This window comes from Gorilla gorilla, chromosome 1 (assembly GCF_029281585.2).
Source record: "Gorilla gorilla gorilla isolate KB3781 chromosome 1, NHGRI_mGorGor1-v2.1_pri, whole genome shotgun sequence".
NCBI lineage: Eukaryota > Metazoa > Chordata > Mammalia > Primates > Hominidae > Gorilla > Gorilla gorilla.
Genome location: NC_073224.2, coordinates 49,740,309 through 49,759,287, shown reverse-complemented (window position 1 = coordinate 49,759,287; position 18,979 = coordinate 49,740,309).

Below are 18,979 nucleotides of genomic sequence, written 5' to 3'. Positions count from 1 at the left end.
AAAAAGCAGATTTAAAAATAAAATAAAATAAAAAACAAGAAAACAATTCTTTAAAATGCTACTTAATTCCTTAAAATAAACAATTGTTTAGAAAAATATAGCAGAAGATAACATGGAGCTTGGTGTATATTTTTGAAGGGTTAATGAAAAGAATATATGCAAATTTCCATTTAACCCTGTATTGATCATGTATAAATCTACTGTTGTATAGGGATTCAAATCACGAAAAGGATCCTATTGAGGCTATATCTAACTAGATGGAAGAACAGAGTGTTGGCCATAAAAGTTAAAAACTTGCTAATGTATTTCTTTATCTCCTTCAGTAAAGTGTATAAAATATTCAAGAATGTATCCAAACCTTGCACGGACTTGCTTATGTTTCTGGTTTTACCACTTATTAGAGTGTAATTTGGGTAATAGGCAATATAAGGAAAGGACCACAATAGTAAAATCAGAAGATTCAAATTCTGGTCTGAGATCTGCATATTGTTTGTCTAACCTTTGGTAGTAACACCACACTCCGTGCCTCAACTGCAAAGTTGTAAAGAAGTAACTACCTTATTTAATTCATGAGGCTTTCTGAAGATCTAGTAAGATAATACAGGTAAAAATAAATAAATTAGCAAACAAATACCACAATGACAGAATATTGCATACTATTACATTAGCCAAGATTTTAAGAAATTTGATAATGTCTCCAGTTGGAGATTTAGAGAAACAAAAACTCTTAAACACTAAGGTTAGAAGTGACTAAGAATGAGACTTTGAGAAACAATTCCGCATTCACTAAGAAAGTTTAAAATGTGTTTATTTTATGACCTAGCAATCCCGCCTCTGAAGAAGCTCTTTTTTTTTTCTTTTTTGAGATGGGGTCTCACTCTGTCACCCAGGCTGGAGTGCAGTGGCACTATCTTGGCTCACTGCAACCTTCACTTCCCAGGCTCAAGCAATCCTTCACCTCAGCCCCTCCGAATAGCTGGGACTACAGGAACATACCACCATGCCTGGCTAATTTTTTTTTTTTTTGGTATACTTTGGTAAAGACAGGGTTTTGACATGTTGCCTGGGCTGGTCACAAACCCCTGAGCTCAGGCGTTCCACATGCCTAGATCTCCAAAAGTGTTGGGATTACAGGCATGAGCCACTGTGCTCAGCCTAAAGAAGTGCTTGATCCTCTATACCAGATGACCTGTAGAAGAATATTCGCAGAAGCATTGTGTATAACAGCCCAAAACTGGAGATAAACTGATGTCCATCAATCATAGAATGCATTTTTAAAATGTGGTATATACTTAAAATGGGTAAACAATAGTCACAGGCATCCACGTGAATGGATCTCAGTGGGTAAACAATAGTCACAGGCATCCACATGAGTGGCTCTCAAAACAACATTTGAACCCTCTTATGTTGCTGGTGGGAATGTAAAATGTTGTAGCCCTTTGGAAAACAGTCTGGCAAGTCCTCAAAAAGTTACACATAGAGTTAATAATTGGCCCAGCAATTCTATTTCTAGGTATTCTCCAAGAGAATCAAAATATATATTCATGCAAGAGACTGTAATGTTCATAGCAGCATTATTCATAATAGTTCAAGAGAGAAAACAACTCAATTGTCCATTAGCTGAAGAATGGATAAACAAAAATATAGTATATCCATATAATGGAGTATTATTTGGCTATAAAAATGAAGTACTGATACATACTCAGTATGACTGAACCTTGAAAACAAGCCAAGTGAAAGAAGCCAGACACAAGAAGCTACACATTGCATGGTTCCATTTACAGTCATATATTGCTTAACCGTGGGTATATGTTCTAAGAATTGTGTTCGTAGGCAATTTCATCATTATGTGAACATCATAGAGTGCACTTACACAGCCTAAATGGTATAGCTTACTACATACCTAGGTTGCATGGTATAGCCTATTACTCTGAGGCTACAAACCTGTACAGCATGTTACTGTACTGAGTACTGTAGGCAACTGTAACACAATGGTAAATATTTGTATATCTAAACATAGAAAAGGTGTAGTAAAAATACAGTATTAAAATCTTATGGGACCAATGTTGTGTATGTGGTCCATTGTTGACCAAAATGTTGTTATATGGGTACATGACCACATGCAAAATGTCCAGAATAAGCAAGTCCATAGACCCAGGAAGTAGATCAGTGGTTGTCAGGAGTTAGGCTGAGTGGGAGTTAGGGAGTGACTGTTAATAAGTTTCTATTTGGGGGTAATGAAAGTATTCTGGAATTAAATGGTGGTGATGGCTGCACGATTTTGTGAATATACCAAAAACCATTGAGTTGTATGCTTTAAAACAGTGAATTTGGGGCTGGTGGTGGCTCACGCCTGTAATCCCAGCACTTTGGGAGGCTGAGGTGGGCAGATCACAAGGTCAAGAAATCAAGACCATCCTGGCCAACATGGTGAAACCCTGTCTCTACTAAAAATACAAAAATTAGCTGTGTATGGTGGCGCGTGCCTATAGTCCCAGCTATTCAGGAGGCTGAGGCAGGAGAATCACTCGAACCCAGGAGGTGGAGGTTGCAGTGAGCCAATATCGCGCCACTGCACTCCAGCCTGGTGACAGAGCAAGACTCCGCCTCAAAAAACAAACAAACAAAAAAACAAAAAGGTGAATTTGATGTTATGTAAATTACATCTTAATAAAACTGTTATTTATAAACAATGTTGAGTGAAAAAACATGACACAAAATAATACACAAAGCGTGGTTTCATTTATATAAAGATCAAAAATAGAGAAAATCTAAACAATGCAGGGCTAGCTACATATGTGAATGAGTATAAAGAAAATCGAGGGAATAAATAACACAAAATTTGGGATAGTGGTTACCTTAGGAGGAGGGAGAGATGTGGTCAGGAAGGGCCACAGGAGAGTCACAAAGATGGCACAGGATCTGCTAATATTCTATCTTACGCTTGGTGGTGGATGGATCAACCAGTTTTCGTGGCGTTTTCTAACAGTACATATTATTCTTTAAAGTGAGTTTAAACTCTCTCTCTCTCCCTACACACACACACACACACACACACACACACACACACACACACACACACACGATGTATATATACAGTGAGTCTATCATCTATCTATTTGGATATACACATACTTATTTATGTGTATATTTCTTAATTTCTAAAAATTAAATCTCCTTCTTCATTTGGGTTTCTGTTCTTTGTTCATCCGTTGTCACTCCTCCATCGGTTTCATTCCTTTCAAGCATTTGTTGACCTCTCCTGTCTGCTGATAACCTCTTTACTGGTCTCTTCATTGCTTGGAGTTGATATATTTTAATCCTGTTTATTATTTGGAGGGAATCTTTGAAGGGAGAGGAGAAAATGTGTACAGCAAATCCATCATTTTAAATCAGAAATTAGGTTATCTTTCAAATAAAATTAATAAGAAAAAGAACCAAGGCTTATTGAATACTAACTAAGGGCGGTTCTAAGAACTTTGCATGTCTTATTCTGTTAATCTTCACAACAACCCTATGAGGTAAGAGCTTTTATTTTTTCCTGTTTTACAGATGAGGAAACTAAGAGACTGAGATGGAAATAATTTGTCCAAGATATCAGAGATAAGCAGGTGGTGGAACCGGAGTGTGAATACAGTCAGTCTCAATCTAGGAAATATGCTCTTAACCATCAGGTGACATATGTATGTGGAGAGAGTCATTCAGCCCAAAGGTCCTACAAGCAATGGTGGTAGGTGAAAGAGCATAAAACCTGTACCCAACTGAAGAGTGAAAAATCAGCTCAGAATGAAGATATAAAGAGCAGCCCTGCTGTTAATCAAGCTGGAAGGACAGACACAGATAAAGCCAGCTGCAACATTAACAGAAAACATTGTTTCTCCTAAAGTCACGCAGCAGCTGCAAAATGTCATGAAGCCTCCCTTTTTGAGTGATGACTACTGCTGTCTTAGCAATGACGCTTGTAGGCCCACTTTGCTCAAATGGGTCCTATTATTGGGGATATCCAATTGCTAAACTGCCCTAGCTTCGTGACAGCATCCAATCCCTAGTAATTTCCATATATACTAATCCTGTGTCAGAAATGGCAATGAATTCAGAACGGATCCCCACTTCCCTGAGACTCTCCTCAAAAACCTACAGCAGGACACCAAACCTTACATGAGATGTGTCCCTGCCTTACTCCTGCTGAGCATCATTCTACCGTTCCTTTGGAATGCCATCCCTTGCTGCATTGAGGCAATATATCTGATTTTGTTGGATTTGAGGTGTGTGCCTGGTGGTCTTATCTCAGGAGCACTGGGCTGGTGGAAGAGATGGTGATTGTTATCAGATGGCGTGATGGTGACAGTGAGGGGGAGGCAGACCCAGGGCTTGAGGAGGACAGAGGACAGGTGAGCATTTCCTCACCCAAGACAGGCCAGACATGCTCCCTGAACTGTTGCCTGTGCTGGGTGTTTGCCATCAGCCATTTTTCCCTCTGATTTTGTCACTTCCAATATAGGTATGTGCATTAATGTAGGTATGTGCATTCTTAGAAATTCATTCCTTTGGCTTACACTAACGACTTTTCTTACACAAAAGACCTCAATGAACCTTGGGAGAGAAGGCAGTCCTTGGGGAGGAGAAAGATTGAGACTGGGAAGGCACATGTAGCTGCTTTGTATTTTACCCTCTGGTTGGCCTTAGTACCCTCTTTTTGCTTGGTGTCTGGGCACTGAATCCTTCTAGGAATCTTCTCAGTTTTAGGCACTGGTTTTAATCCTGCCTGAGGCAGTTGCAACAACCTTTTCTGAGCTAAAAATCTCCACCCCCTTACCTAGGAAGCACCTGCAACTTTAGTCAGATGGAACTTCCGGGTGTCTCACCTGGGAGAGAGAGCTATGTAGCCCTTAGGAGGAATTCAGTGTTGTTAACCTAGTGCAGCAGAATTGTGAGCGGGGCTGAGCCTCTGCCTCAGCCTCAACTCCATTGGGGCTGTGGACAGGAGGGAAAATTGGGAGTGGGGAACTCAGCCTTGCTTGTTGGAGCACTATTTTCTAGTTAAAGAGTTCTCAGGGCTTTGATGGCCACGGATGAGTCACTATGGATATAAGGTTTATTTTTATTATTATTATTATTCATATTATTATTAATGCTCTTTTACATTGGTATTGTGTTTTTAGCTTTTCTGAGAACCTTCATCTTGATTTTCTTTGTCTCCTGTGAGGTCTACATAACAGGAGTGATGATTTCCCCATCTCATAGTCGAGGAAACCAAAGCCCAGGGAAGTTATGGGATTTGCCCACATTGGTGACAAAGTGAAAGTCCAAACCAAAGTATCTTGACCCTAGCAATGAGTAAGTCCAATTTCTCACACCAGAAGAGGAGAGTGTTGAATAGTGAGTGTTGGGAATCCATCTGATCCTAGTATGTTTGAACTGTGAATATGGCCAAAGTTTAGACCATTGGGTCTTAGTGGGTGGAACTAGAGGAACTGGAAACTGGTTCTTGTTTCTCCATCTATCACACAGAACCTACCTATTAATCCCATCCCCAGAAGCCACCCAGCCCCAAAGAAGCAAATGGAGCAATGCCTGGGCTCAGGTTATGTAAGCAGAGGCTGGGCTGCTGCCAGCCCTTTGGGCAGGAAGGGGTGGAGGAGGGCCTTGCCTCTGCCCTTCAAAGGGTGAGTGTGAGACAAGAATGTGGAGAGGCCACTCTCAGCCAGGCCAGGTGGGTCTTGGCCTTGGAGCCAGCTCTGAACTGACAGGTTCAAACCAATCTGTGGCTTAGCCTGCACTTCAGAATGGGGTGGTGGTTGAAGGTTTATTTGTTTTGGCCTCATCCCCACACCAAACCAGAATGTCCCATTGAGAAGGCATAGAGTGGATAAGACAGGATGCAGTGGGTCAGGACCAGCGTGCATCAGGAAGTCAGGAAGAGAGGGTGCTCAGAACTGGAGGCTGCTTCTGCCCATTGGAGCACAGGCCCCTGAAGTCATTTTCAGGCCCACACTCTGGAGTCTTTATCGGGAGAGTTTCAGGCATCAGTTTCCTGTAACTCCATTCTGTTCTCCTGCATCACCCTTGCTCTTTCATTTTTCTTCACACAGCAGCCAGAGTGAGCCTCCAAAAACACAGACCTGATCATGTCACTCCCAGGCCTAAGATCCCTAACGGCACCCCACTGTGCATCAAATCTGGATTCCTCAGCAAGGCCAGCAAGGCTCGAAGCAGCCCGCCTTCAGCCCCACCTTGCCCCCTCTCCTGGCTGCTTGTTAAGTTCCAGTTTCTGAACAGGGCCCTCTGTTCTCTCACCCAGGACTTTTGCACCCTGCTGTTTCCACTGCCTGCCATTCCCATTGTCCCCTTCCTTAAGCTCTTTCCCCTCTCTATTCTCACTTAGGTTATTCAGATCCCGAGATCTGAGCTCAGGATCTTCTGCAGAGAAATCTACTCTGACACGGTAGCCTGCATTAGGTTCCCTCATGGGCTCTCAGAGTACACCATGCTTTCCCTATATTGCATGTATCACAAGTGTAATTTACAATTACTGTTGTTACTGTCTGTCTCATTTGCTGGACTGAATGTTCTATGAGGACAGAAGCATTTTGTAGTTCTTTTTTTTTTTTTTTGAGACGGAGTCTCGCTCTGTCATCAGGCTGGAGTGCAGTGGCGCGATCTCGGCTCATGCAACCTCTGCCTCCCGGGTTCAAGCGATTCTCCTCCCTCAGCCTCCCAAGTAGCTGGGGCTACAGGTGTGCGCCACAACGCCCAGCTAATTTTTTGTATTTTTAGTAGAGACGAGGTTTCACCATGTTGGCCAGGATTGTCTCTATCTCTTGATCTCGTGATCTGCCCACCTTCGCCTCCCAAAGTGCTGGGATTACAGGCATGAGCCACTGTACCCAGCTTGTAGTTTTATTCACTATAATATCTTCAGTACTGTGGATGAGTGAGTCAATTTGATTCAATTTAATAACTAACACTCGGATTCAGCAAAGACTTGCTGGGCACCTACTATGTGTCCAGCATGGTACACTTCCATATGAACTCTTAATTAATTTAATTTCCACAAATTTGATGCTAGAGTTTGGAGTCCCAGGGCTAAAGTTATCACATTAGATTATGAGGATTAGATGAGCTCACATATGTTGAAAAGCATAGGCCTGGCACAAGTAGGTAATCAACAAATATTTATTCAATGGACAAATATGTTAACAAAGCAACCTTCTGATAAAGAAGTTAAATAATTTCTTTTCTTTCTTTCTTTCTTTCTTTTTCTTTTGAGACAGAGTCTTGTTCTGTCACCCAGGCTGGAGTGCAGTGGCGCAATCTCAGCTCACTGTAACCTCTGCCTCCTGGGTTCAAGTGATTCTCATGCCTCAGCCTCCTGAGTAACTGGGATTACAGGTGTGTGCCACTATGCCCAGCTAATTTTTGTATTTTCAGTAGAGACCGGGCTTCACCATGTTAGCCAGGCTGGTCTCAAATTCCTAGCCTCAAGTGACCCACCCACCTCGGCCCCCCAAAGTGCTGGCATTACAGATGTGAGCCACCATGCCTGGTCAAATAATTTCTTTTAAAGCTGAAAAACATAGGATTCCCCAAATCACATAGGTTATAAGCGCTAGACCTGGGATTTGAACCCAGGCCTAGAGGTGTGAGTCCAGATCTCATCCCGTTACCACTGAGCTCTCCTGGCCTGATGGGGAACTCAAAGAGGTAAAAGACCTTGGTTTGTTTTCAAGGAACAGGCCGTACCGTTGAAGAAGATAGGCACATAGGAAACAACCTGAAGACATAGTTTCCTCTGATTTCATGCCAAGGAAATTGATATGGACAGTGAGTGAAATTGGAAATCAGAGAAGAGAGAGATCCAAGGAGTAGTGAGGGAAGCCTCCAGGGAAAGAGAGGTGGGAAAGGACATTCCCGGAGGATGAGATGACAGAAGCAAGAACAGAAAGGAGCAAGTCAGTACGGATGGGTACGCCACCTACTGGACGATGCATGTTCCGAGTTAGGAGGAGAGGAAGCCTGGGGAGGAGAGGTGGTGCCAGGAGCCACAGGACCTGCATGGCAAAGAGAGATGCCATTGGGCTTGGCAATGGGAAATCATTCCAGATTTCTGACCAAGGGAGCAGTCTGGTGTGAGTAAAGTTCAGGGAAGATCAGCCTGCGAGTGTTGTGTGGGATAAACTGTAAGAAGGAGGAAAGAAAAGGAAGGCAGGGGAAGTGAAGAGGGAGGAAGAATAGAAGAATGGAGGGAAAGAATAGTAGCATTTGTTGTCCACCTTGCAGGTCCTTTCCAAAAGACAGCTTGTTTAATCTTCTCAACTACACTGCATGGTATGTATTATTATCCCAGTTTTGCAGATAAAGAAGCTGGAGTTAAAAGAGTTGATTAACTCGCCCAGGGTTACTTACCTAGATAGAAACCAGAACTAATGCTTGAGTGTTTTGCCTCCAGATCCAGCAACCTTTCCTCTATATTTCAAGATACAGCTGGCAGGGAGCCTAGTTAGGAAGTACCCTGCAGCAGCAGGGAAGTCATAGGGTGGTGGATTTGGGTACAGAGACTTTCCTGAGCTAAAGTAAGTATGCCCACCTCCAGGGCCCAGCTCTAAAAGCCCGATGGTGGGCACGTTGAGGTAGGCTTTGCTCTAACAAGTCCAGCAATGAAGTCAGGAGCAGTGAAGGGTCCATCCTAGGAAAAGTGTCCAGTGTGGAGCCACGTGGAGAGGAGAATCCAAAGCAGAGTCTCAGGAGATGCAGTTAGAGCCGGGGAAGCAGCCTGGGCGGGAAGTCAGGGCAGCTAGGTTTTAGCCCTGGAAGTACCACTCTGGGACTTTGGGTCAGTCACTTAGCCTCCAGGAACCTCAGTCTCCTCATCTGTAAAATAACATTTAAAATCTAATCTTCCTTATCTTTTTCGTTTTGAGACCCAAATGAGATTGTGACTATGGAGGTGGTTTTTTTACTCAGGAGTTCTGGGCTTGTGGAAGAGATGGTGATTGCTATCAGGTGGCAGGATGGTGACAGTGAGGGGCAGGCGGACCCAGGGATGGAGGAGGACAGAGGACAGGCAGACATTTCCCCACCCAGGACAGGCCAGATGTGCTCCCTGAGCTGTTGCCTGTGCTGGGTGTTTGCCATCAGCCATTTCTCCCTCTGACTTTATCACTTCCAATTAATTCGTTGCTCACTTACGAAGTTCCCACTCTCCTTAAATCACTGAGATGAGCAATTCTTATTCCAATCTTCTGAATACCCTTCCTTTTACCTTTCCTCTTCACTGAATATCCAAAGAGCTAGTGAGATAAATCCATTGTGCCTTTGGCAAAAAGTGAGTTACCAATATCCAAATATGAAGACATATTAAAATTCTTTCACATTTCCCCCAGCCCCCAGCCTATTTCTCTTCTCCACCGAATTCATCATCTGTGACACATTTGTGTCATCAATTATAGGTGTAGCTCATCCGATTCAGTTGTAGAAAGAAGAAAAAGGCACAAAAATGTTTATGCTGCCGGTTAAGTTAATGTGAAGCATTTTACATGTTGTGGGGGAGGGAGTACATGCTATGCATTGGCCAACATAATGGCTCATAAATTTACTTATTGCAGAAAATGCATTAGTGGGTATAGCTATTTTCATTTATTTGTACCAAAGTCTCTAAAGAAAAATAAAAGAGCCAGTGTATTGCTCAAGTGCATGTGCCATTCTTACAAAACACAATGACCCCAAGGTGTCTGGATGTACCAAATCCATCCTAGGCATAAATGCCATCTAAGGCAATAGTGCTCACAGGTGTCTTTGGGACATGTGTCCCTACAGATGAGCTGGGGATGTTCACCTTCCACCTCACTGTCTGTTGCCTGTGCACACTTGTTCAGCTCTGAACACTTAGGAAATACTATGAGTTTCTCTGGAGATCAGGGCCAGAGAGGCCAGTGTGGGGCGGATCCTAGACAGAAGATTAGGCCCATGATATGGGGGAAGATAGAGGGGAGGCAGAGAGGTTGAAACACTGAGGGCTGAGAGAGAGGTGGGAGAGCAGCCCACATGGAAAGACAGCCCCAGGGGAAGATCAAAAGGGACGTTACCCTGGGCCCAGAGAGGAGGGTTTTACTTTGTTGAAAATGAAACACACTCCAGGAGAGCATTCTAAATACCCTTGACTCTCCCATTACTGTAGCCGAGTTGCGTACTGTCAGTTTGTTTGGGATATTCTCTATTCCTTGAAGGTGGGGACTCTGGGAGATGACAGAAAAGCTGAGTTCTCCCAGGGCAGCCAGACATTTGGACAAGTGGCTTATGAGTAAAGCCACTCCTTACCCTTGTATGCTAGGAATTCGCTCTTGGATTAATCCCACATGAATTTACTGAATTCCTGAGCAGAGAACAATGAACCCAGTCATTTGTGATGAAGCCACAGAAGGGATCACTGGGACTCCTGCCAGCCAAGTCTATCTGGGGCTGGACTTGAGTGATGAATTGGGGCTCGGAAGACTTCTGTTTCATGGATTCTGCATTTGTTTTGTTTGTTTATGAGTGTATCAGTCCGTTTTCATGCTGCTGATAAAGACATACCCAAGACTGGGCAATTTTCAAAAGAAAGAGGTTTATTGGACTCACAGTTCCATGTGGCTTGGGTGGTCTCTCAATCATGGTGGAAGGTGAAAGGCACATCTCACTTGGTGGCAGACAAGAGAAGAGAATGAGGAAGAAGTGAAAGAAGAAACCCTTTAAAAAACCATCAGATCTTATGATACTTATTTACTACCATGAGTACAGTATGGGGGAAACTGCCCCCATGATTCAGTTATCTCCCACTGGGTCCCTCCCACAACATGTGAGAATTATGGGAGTACAATTCAAGATGAGATTTGAGTGGGGACAGGGAGTCAAACTATATCAAGGGGCTTTGCCTTTTTAAATAGTTTTCTATATAATTCTCTGGAAATAATTCTCTGGAAATTCTAGCCTTAGCTCAGCTAAACCAATGAGGAAATAGGTATAGTCTACACTTGGTCTGGGGCCCCTAGAGGGCAGGATGGGCAGAGGCCAGGCATGAAAGTGATGGTAGCCATCCCAGAGTACCAGAACAGAGGTCAGGTGAGGAGCTGGGACCATTAGCCCTGGCTGGCCTGGAGTCTTTTGCTACACCTCCTGGGTTTGTACCTCCATGCTTTGGATGTTTATACCTCCATGCTTTGTACCTCTGGATGCTTTGTCCAATGGTTGGCAACAGCCCAGAGGGTTGGAACTGGACATAACAGAATGCTGAGTGGTCGTCAAGGACCCCCAGACTCTCTCTGCCTTCAGCGAGACCATCCCTCTCCCAGGCAACACAAGGCTTCCCTATCTCCCATCTGGGATTGGCCACCTTGTCTAAATCCAGGCACATGTGCTGAGTCCTGATGCCTCTGTATCCAGAAGGAAGCTGGGCACAGGGCAGTGCTGAGGCAAAGGAAGGGGGCTGGTGCTGACACCAAAGGGGCAGGGAAAGGAGCACATTCATTTGTTCCTATACGACTGAGAGATTTCCCCTGTGGCCCTCCTTCCTATATCCTTGGCCCCTGCGGTGGCAGTTCTTCCCTAACTCCTCTTGACTATACTTGACTTTAGCCCCTAAATATTCCTCTGCACCCCGTTAATAAAATCCAAATTGCCCGAACAATGGCTGATAATCTGCAATACAGTTTCTCCCTCTTCCCAGAGCCATTCTTGACCAATTACTCCTGAAACTAGCTGAACTTGGCTGACCCCCTCTCCTGCTAAAGCCTAGTAGGAAATTCTTCTCTCCTGCCCCAAGTGAGAAGGGAATAAAGGCTCTGCCAACAGTGCTCTGGAAGATTTTCTTCTGCAACGGACTCTGCTGACATGGTGGGTGCAGCATTGCTGTGAGGGTCCATGACTGGCCCTGCTGGCTTCCTTGGGATAACATGGCCCAATCCTGGAGATTGTTCTATCTATCCCAAGAAAAATATCCAGGGGGAGAGGTTGGGTGGAAAACATGAAGAGAGAGAAAGGGGAGATCCTTCTGGAACTCTTAGAGGGATCTGAAAGATGTCAGGGAGGGCAATTCTAGAATCGTGGGAGATGGTCCTGCAGTACCACATCCAGGAGCTGCCCAGGATCCTCTCGCAGCTTCCCACCGCTGTGTCCTCACCAGCCTTCTTCAGCCATCCATACGGAGGTGGCTTCATCTTCAGCATATTGTGCCCGTGTCTCAAGCCAGCGCGCCTTACTCAATGCCACCATTTTTCTGTAGAGCTGCCCAACATCTGTGTCATTTTCTCTCCTACCTTCTACCTTGGTAAGGCATCTGAAAAAACAAAGGGTTCCCTATTAACTACTGCTTCCTGTTCTTGCTTTCCCTGAATGGAATCCAAGCTTATCTGCACAGAGGAAGAGTGTGCCAAGGCCAAGGTCCTATCAAAGGGACTCTGTTCCCTGAGTTACACATTGGTCCTTTGTTACCTCCCTGCCTGGATGCTTCCAGAGGTGGGAGGCCTCCTAGAGCCTCCAGTTTTCGGTTTGAGGCCTCTGAGTGCAATGGTTCAGGAAAAAGGAAAGGCCCAATTAATGGGCAAGAAAAAACCCAGGGACAGGTTGATGTGATGCATTTGCTCCGGGCTTCCTGCCCGGGAATGAAGGATTTTACATTTTCCTTCCTCCCTTGTACACTGAAGCCTGTTGAAGAATGCTTTCCCCCTGCTTCCCAGATTAAGCACACCATCCTTCAAAATGGAGTTCAACATCCTTTGCTTTCCATCAGCTTCCTTTGATCAGCTCCTTCAGCACTCTATTCCTCATCCCCTCAGTGATTATGCAGCCATCTGCAGTGCGTTCATTTGCCCTCGTCTTTCCGTGGCGTTTCTTCTGCGTGCTCACCTCTGGCACTGGAATGCTTTCCAAGGGCGCAATGCCTGTCTTCTCCATTTGACTGAGAGCTCCCTTCTTTTCTACTCAAAGCCTGAATACACAGCACACCCTGTTCTTTAAATGTTTGCTGCACAGTGATTCTAGCCAAGCCTCTCCCAAGGGTAGTGTTTGAAAGGTCTCTCTGCAGGAGATATTAACTCAGCAAAAGGAAGAGAAGTTAGAAAGTTAGAGAGGCAACTCCCACTTTCTCTCTCTCTCTTTTCTTTTCTCTCTCACTTTCAGGATTGGAATAAGTAGCATGCTATTTCACATATATATATGTCACCTATAGTTCTGCCTTGGCTATAGTAAATGATAGAAAATGAGTTTGGTTGGATTCCTCCAAGCCCCGAAGGCTATTGCCTGTTGCAGTAAGGAGGAAGGGTTTTTGAACCTAATTAACCACCTCCTCTCCTGACATCCCAACTCCTGTTACTGAGAAGTGAACACGTGGGAGGAAGAGTTTACCCTCGGCCTGTATACTGCTGTCCAAGCCCCAGACTAGTTTAACACTGACTCCACCGAGGAAGGACAGCCTGTGCCCAAATGCAGGCCCCTCTACATTCCTTTGTGTCCTTTCTCCATTTCCCATGTTTTCTACTAGGTACAAAACTCCCACATATCCTCAGCATTTCACAGAGTGTGCCTTCTACCTCCCATCCTGATTGAAACACACCTCCCCAGCCCTCCCACCCCACCTATGTCAAGGGGCTGGGCTGACACTGGAAGGCAGTGTCAGCTCTCCCTACCCCAGGCCATTCCAGAACATGCCTTTTCTGCCCCTGTAAGTGTAGCAGTGCTCCTCAGTGCTTTGAGAGAGTATCCTAGAGTTCCTTTTGAGCATCCTTCAGGTATTGCCAGCTCTCTCAAGTATTGTCTGGATACTGGAGTGGTTCTCACAGGTTCGGGGAATTAGCAAGGATGCAGCAAGAGCTGTAGGTTAGCTTAATCAGGCAAAAACTGGGGCAATTGTTCAGAGCAATTACTTTCTGTTGGGGATGTTTTCATATAGTAGCTGTAGAATGGTGGATGAGGCAGCCCTGGTTGAAGGACCAGGGACTGAGATAACTTTGCACTCCTCTGAACCTGAATCAACTCAACCTTCCTTTTTCTGAACCTGCACTTTCCTGAAGAACACATAGGTGTCTTTGACCTCACTGGGGCTCTCAGCATCACCACATATTTTTTCTGTCATTGTTCCAAATTAACTTTATTTCTCATCCCTTCCCACAATGGCTCTTCTGTACCTTCTCTTATTAAGCTCCTTACCCTACCCTACTCTCCTTGCTTTCACACTGCCTCCAAATTAAAAGGGAAGATGCAATCTATTAGGAGGGAACTTCCTCCATTTCCCACCCTTTTCCCACAAAGGTTTGTTTTTTGGGTTTTTTTTTGTTTGTTTTTTTACATCTCTCCATCCTTTCCTTCCTTTTGTCTTTTTGTTTTAATTTTTTTCTTTTTTTTTTTTTGAGATGGAGTCTCACTCTTTCACCCAGGCTGCAGTGCAGTTGTACATCTCAGCTCACTGAAACCTCTAGTCCCTGGGTTCAGGCAATTCTCCTGTCTCAGCCTCCCCAGTAGCTGGGATTACAGGTGTGCGCTACCATGCCGAGCTAATTTTTGTGTTTTTAGTATAGACGGGATTTTGCCATGTTGGCCGGACTGGTCTCAAACTCCTGACCTCAGGTGATCTGCCCGCCTCAGCCTCCCAAAGTGCTGGGATTACAGGCATGAGTCACTGCGCCCGGCCCATCCTTTCCTTCTTCTCCCCTGACCTGGAAAAGTTGCTGACCCTCTTTCCCCAGAAGAATTTATTCTTGTTCATTAGATCTTGTCTCTTCTACTTTTCCTTAGGAGCCTTCCTCTATATGATCACTTTTCCTATATATTTAACTTTTTCTCTATGGATGCTTTCCTTCTAACATATAGTCATGCTCGAATCTATTCCATCTTAAAGCAAACAGTAAAAAAAACCCTTCTGTACTCTTGATCACATTTTTTTATTCAATTTCCCTAGCTTTCTTCCCTAGCTAAGCTATAAAGGGAGGGAAGTAGATTTAACTACACTCACTTCCATTGACTCTACAACTGGCTAAAGTTGGTTTTCACACTCGGTTCTTCCCTGAAATTGTTTTTGCTGAAATTATTAGTGACCTCTTAATTTCAAAATCCAATAGAAATGTTTTAGTGCCATCATATTTGATGTGTCTGGAGTACTTGGTATTGTTGACCAGGTTCTTTTCTAGAAACTCTTTTTTCCCCTTAGCTTTCAAAATCTCTCTCTGAATAGTGGTGAGTACTATGCAGAGAATTCAAGAGTGGTACTTCATAGTACCACATAGGAAAGATCAAGTGTCATCTTTAGCTTGACCATTCAGCAAAGGCCTCTCAGAAAATCTGAAATTTAATCTAAAACGTAAAGGATGAGAAGGAGCTAGCTACGTAAAGACGAGGAGAAAAGAACTCCAGGAGAAGGAACAGCCAAGGTAGAGTGCCAGAGCTGGGACAAGCTTGATGCATTTAAAGGAGAACATGAAGACAGATCTGAGAAGGGGGCACAGGAGAGAGCCCTGAGGCCCAAGAGGATGAGAAGGCAAAAGATCCTGAGGAGGAGTACACAGTACCCAGGAGTCAGTGTTTCAAAATGAAGGGAGTCGTCAATTGTGTCAAATGTGCAGAGAAATAAAGTAAATGCGAGTAAAGCAGACTACTGGATCTGCCAACATGGATGCCATTGGTAACTCTGACAACATGGTCTTGGGGGCATGGAGGGGAAAGATGCTTGGTTGAAGCAGGAGGAGGAGTGAGGTTCAGGTGAGAAAGGAGAGGTTGTGTTTATTTCAAGGAACATTTCCAGAGGGGAGCAGAGAGATGGCTAGGGTGCTAGAGCAGTGCTGTCCAACACCACAGCCACTTGCCTAATTAAAAAATGTAAGTTTATGTTAATTAAAATTAAATAAAATTAGACATTTAGTTCTTTGTCACACTAGCCAAATATCAAGTGCTTGAGGGCCACATGTGAGGAGCAGCTACTCAATTGGGCAGAGCAGATAGAGCATAGTTTTATCATTGCTGAAATTTCTGATGGACAACTCTGCTCTAGAAGATGTGGGGTTAAGGAAGGTTTTAATTTTGTTGTTGTTGTTATTGTTAATTTTTTAATTTGAGAGATACTAGACAGAACAGTGATCAAGTAGAAATTGGAGGTGCAGTTTTCTCATTGGACTTCTCTTTATTTACCTCCCTTTAGATGTCAGTGTGCCCCAGAGATCCATCCATGAGCTCTGTTCTTCTTATTCTACCCATCCTCCCTAGACAGCCTTATCCATGCTCATGATCAACTGTCACCTACATTTACTGGCTCTGTTATCGCTTCTCCCCCATGAACTGCAGACCCGCAGTCTACCTGCCAGGGGCCATGTCAACTTAGAAGTCCCACAGCAACCTCAAACTCCGTATGCCCCAAACCAAACCTCCCTTCTTCCTGGTCCTACCCCTATAGCACATTCATGAATTCTGTCTACTTGTTCAGACCAGCAATGTGGGCATCATTTTGAGCTCCTCTTTCTCCTTTAGTCTTTACATCCAGTCAGTCACTAAGCTGCTGGTTGGTTTGTGGGCACATTTAGAATTGTGCACCACCTCCATCTTCACTGATTTATTTAAATTCTCACTTGGACTGTTGGGAGCATTGTGGATTAGCTAGCAGAAGACTCACATCCACCCCCTTCTCCCAGGCTGGCCTCTATTAGAGAGGACAAGACAGGCTTTCTTACAGCTAGAGATGGCTTGTGACGTAATTCTGGTCAATGAGACAGAAAAGAAAGTCTGTTCAGAAGTTTCTGGGAAAGACTTTGCTTTCTTATTTAAAAAGCAGATACGGATGCTCCCAGTATTTTTTCCCTTCTTAATCCTTTGAATGTCAGCAATATGACTGGAGCCACCATCTTGCAATTGCAGAAGGAAGGCAAAGAGAATTCCTGTGCCTCTGCCCTGAACAATGCCCATAGCCACCTACCCTCATATTTCCCAGTATGGGAGAAAAAGATAAATCCCCTTTTATTTAAGCCACAGAGGGTTCTGTTACTTGCAGCCAAAAGCATCTTTGACTGATAAAGGCTTCTAGCTGGTTTCTTTGTTGTAGTATCATTGCAGTATGTTCCATTCTCCACAGCCTTGGCCAGAGCCTTTACAAAATGCAATTTTGACCTTGCTACTTCCCTGCTTTAAATCTTCCATTGACTCTCCACTGCTCACAGGATAGAGATCAGACTGTTTTGCATGGCACATAGACCCTCCACAGTCTCCTGTTGCCTGCTCCTCTGGCCTCATCCCTGGGCACTGTACATCACAGACAGTTCTCCAGATACACCACACTTCTTTGTGCTTTCTTGGCACATGCTGTTTCCTCTGTCTGGAACACCTCTTCTTTCCAGGTCTTTCCCCTCCTCTTTTAGAGCCCTACCTTCTATGGTTCTATATCTTTATATCTTGAATATAATCATACATTATTGTCTCTTTCTCTTGCTAGACTATGAGCTCCTTCATTTTCTGGATATGTCTTATTTATCTTTGTTTTCCTAATATTGGATAGAGGGTTTGAACTCAGGAAACTGAGAAATGAATGAGTGTGCTGAACCAGGGGCCGTGATTCTGTCTCTAGTTTTACTTCTTGTAACCCCATGAGCTCTCTGAAACTCATGTTCCTCATGTGTAAAACACAGGTAATTCTATCTTTGTTGTTTGAGGTGCCAGTGAAATTATTTTTATATGGCAGATTTGTAATAGCAAAACAGCACTGGCCTTGGTGAGAGGTCAACCCAAGTTCAAATCCATGACTCTAATAATTACTAACTTATGAACTTGGGCAAGTTGAGTAAACTGTCTGTGTCTTGGTTCCCTAATTGACAGAGAGTTAGATAGAAATGCGTGGGGCTGTTATGAAGCTTACTTGAGATACTGAATATGAGAATTCTTGGTTCATAAGAGGGACTCAATAAATGTTTAGTTGAAGTGGACATGAAAAGAGGGGATCTTCAGTCTTGATAAGATCCTACTTGGGATGCCCAGTTCCTGGACAAGAGCTGTGGTCCCCATGCTGCTGGGCAGCCAAAGCCCAAAACTGTGCCTGCCTCCTTTCACTATGCAGACAGTAGGCACCATGCCAGCAGCTCCATGCAGAGCTGCACTGGGTCTCCGTCCCTAGGCTGGAGGAATAAGAAGAGTCATGACCATCTGCACAGCACTCAAAAGATTTCCCGATGCGTCCATAAATATATATCTCATGTACGTCTCGAGCATTCAGCAAAGGCTTCTCAGAAAATCTGAAATTTAATCTGAGACTTAAAGGGTGAGAAGGAACTAGCTATGTAAAGATGAGGAGCGGAGAACTCCAGCAGAAGGAACAGCCAAGGTAGAGTCTCAGAGCTGGGACCGGCTTGATGCTTTTAATAAGAGAACACGAAGACAGATCCTTCAGGAGCCCCTGCCTAAAAGATGGGGGCAGGAGAGTCACTCAAAGAGGAGATGACAAATATTTCCTCAGATCCAAGCAACTGAACAGAGCCGGGAACTAATCCAAAGCAGGCCTTCACAGAGTCCTGCCTACCCACTAAAGCAGAGTGTGGCAGGGTTGGTGTGAGCTGGAGGAGGTGTTGATGTTGCAAGTCAACTTGTGCTGCAGCCTCAGTCCTACTTTCAGGCATGAAGGCCCAGGAGGTAGAGAGCGCTGTACTCTCAACATGTCCAAACACAGACCCATGCAGGGGACCCCCAGATCTGAGCCTCTCGCCATGGTCTATGTCTCAGTGAGTGGTATTAGTATCCATCCAATCACTAAGGAATGAAACCAAAACATGACTCATGACCTCACCCTCTTCCTCACCCTCAGTAATAGGTCCACCAAATCATGTCAGTGATGAACATCTTCAGACCTTCTTTCTTTTCTTCTTTCTGCCACCACCACAGCTGCACAGTGCCCCACTGCCTCCCTTCCAGACTACAGCAGTAGCTTTCTAACTGTTCCCTTCACACCCATCCCAGCCTGTCTCGGTCCCCTCCCAACCCAGCC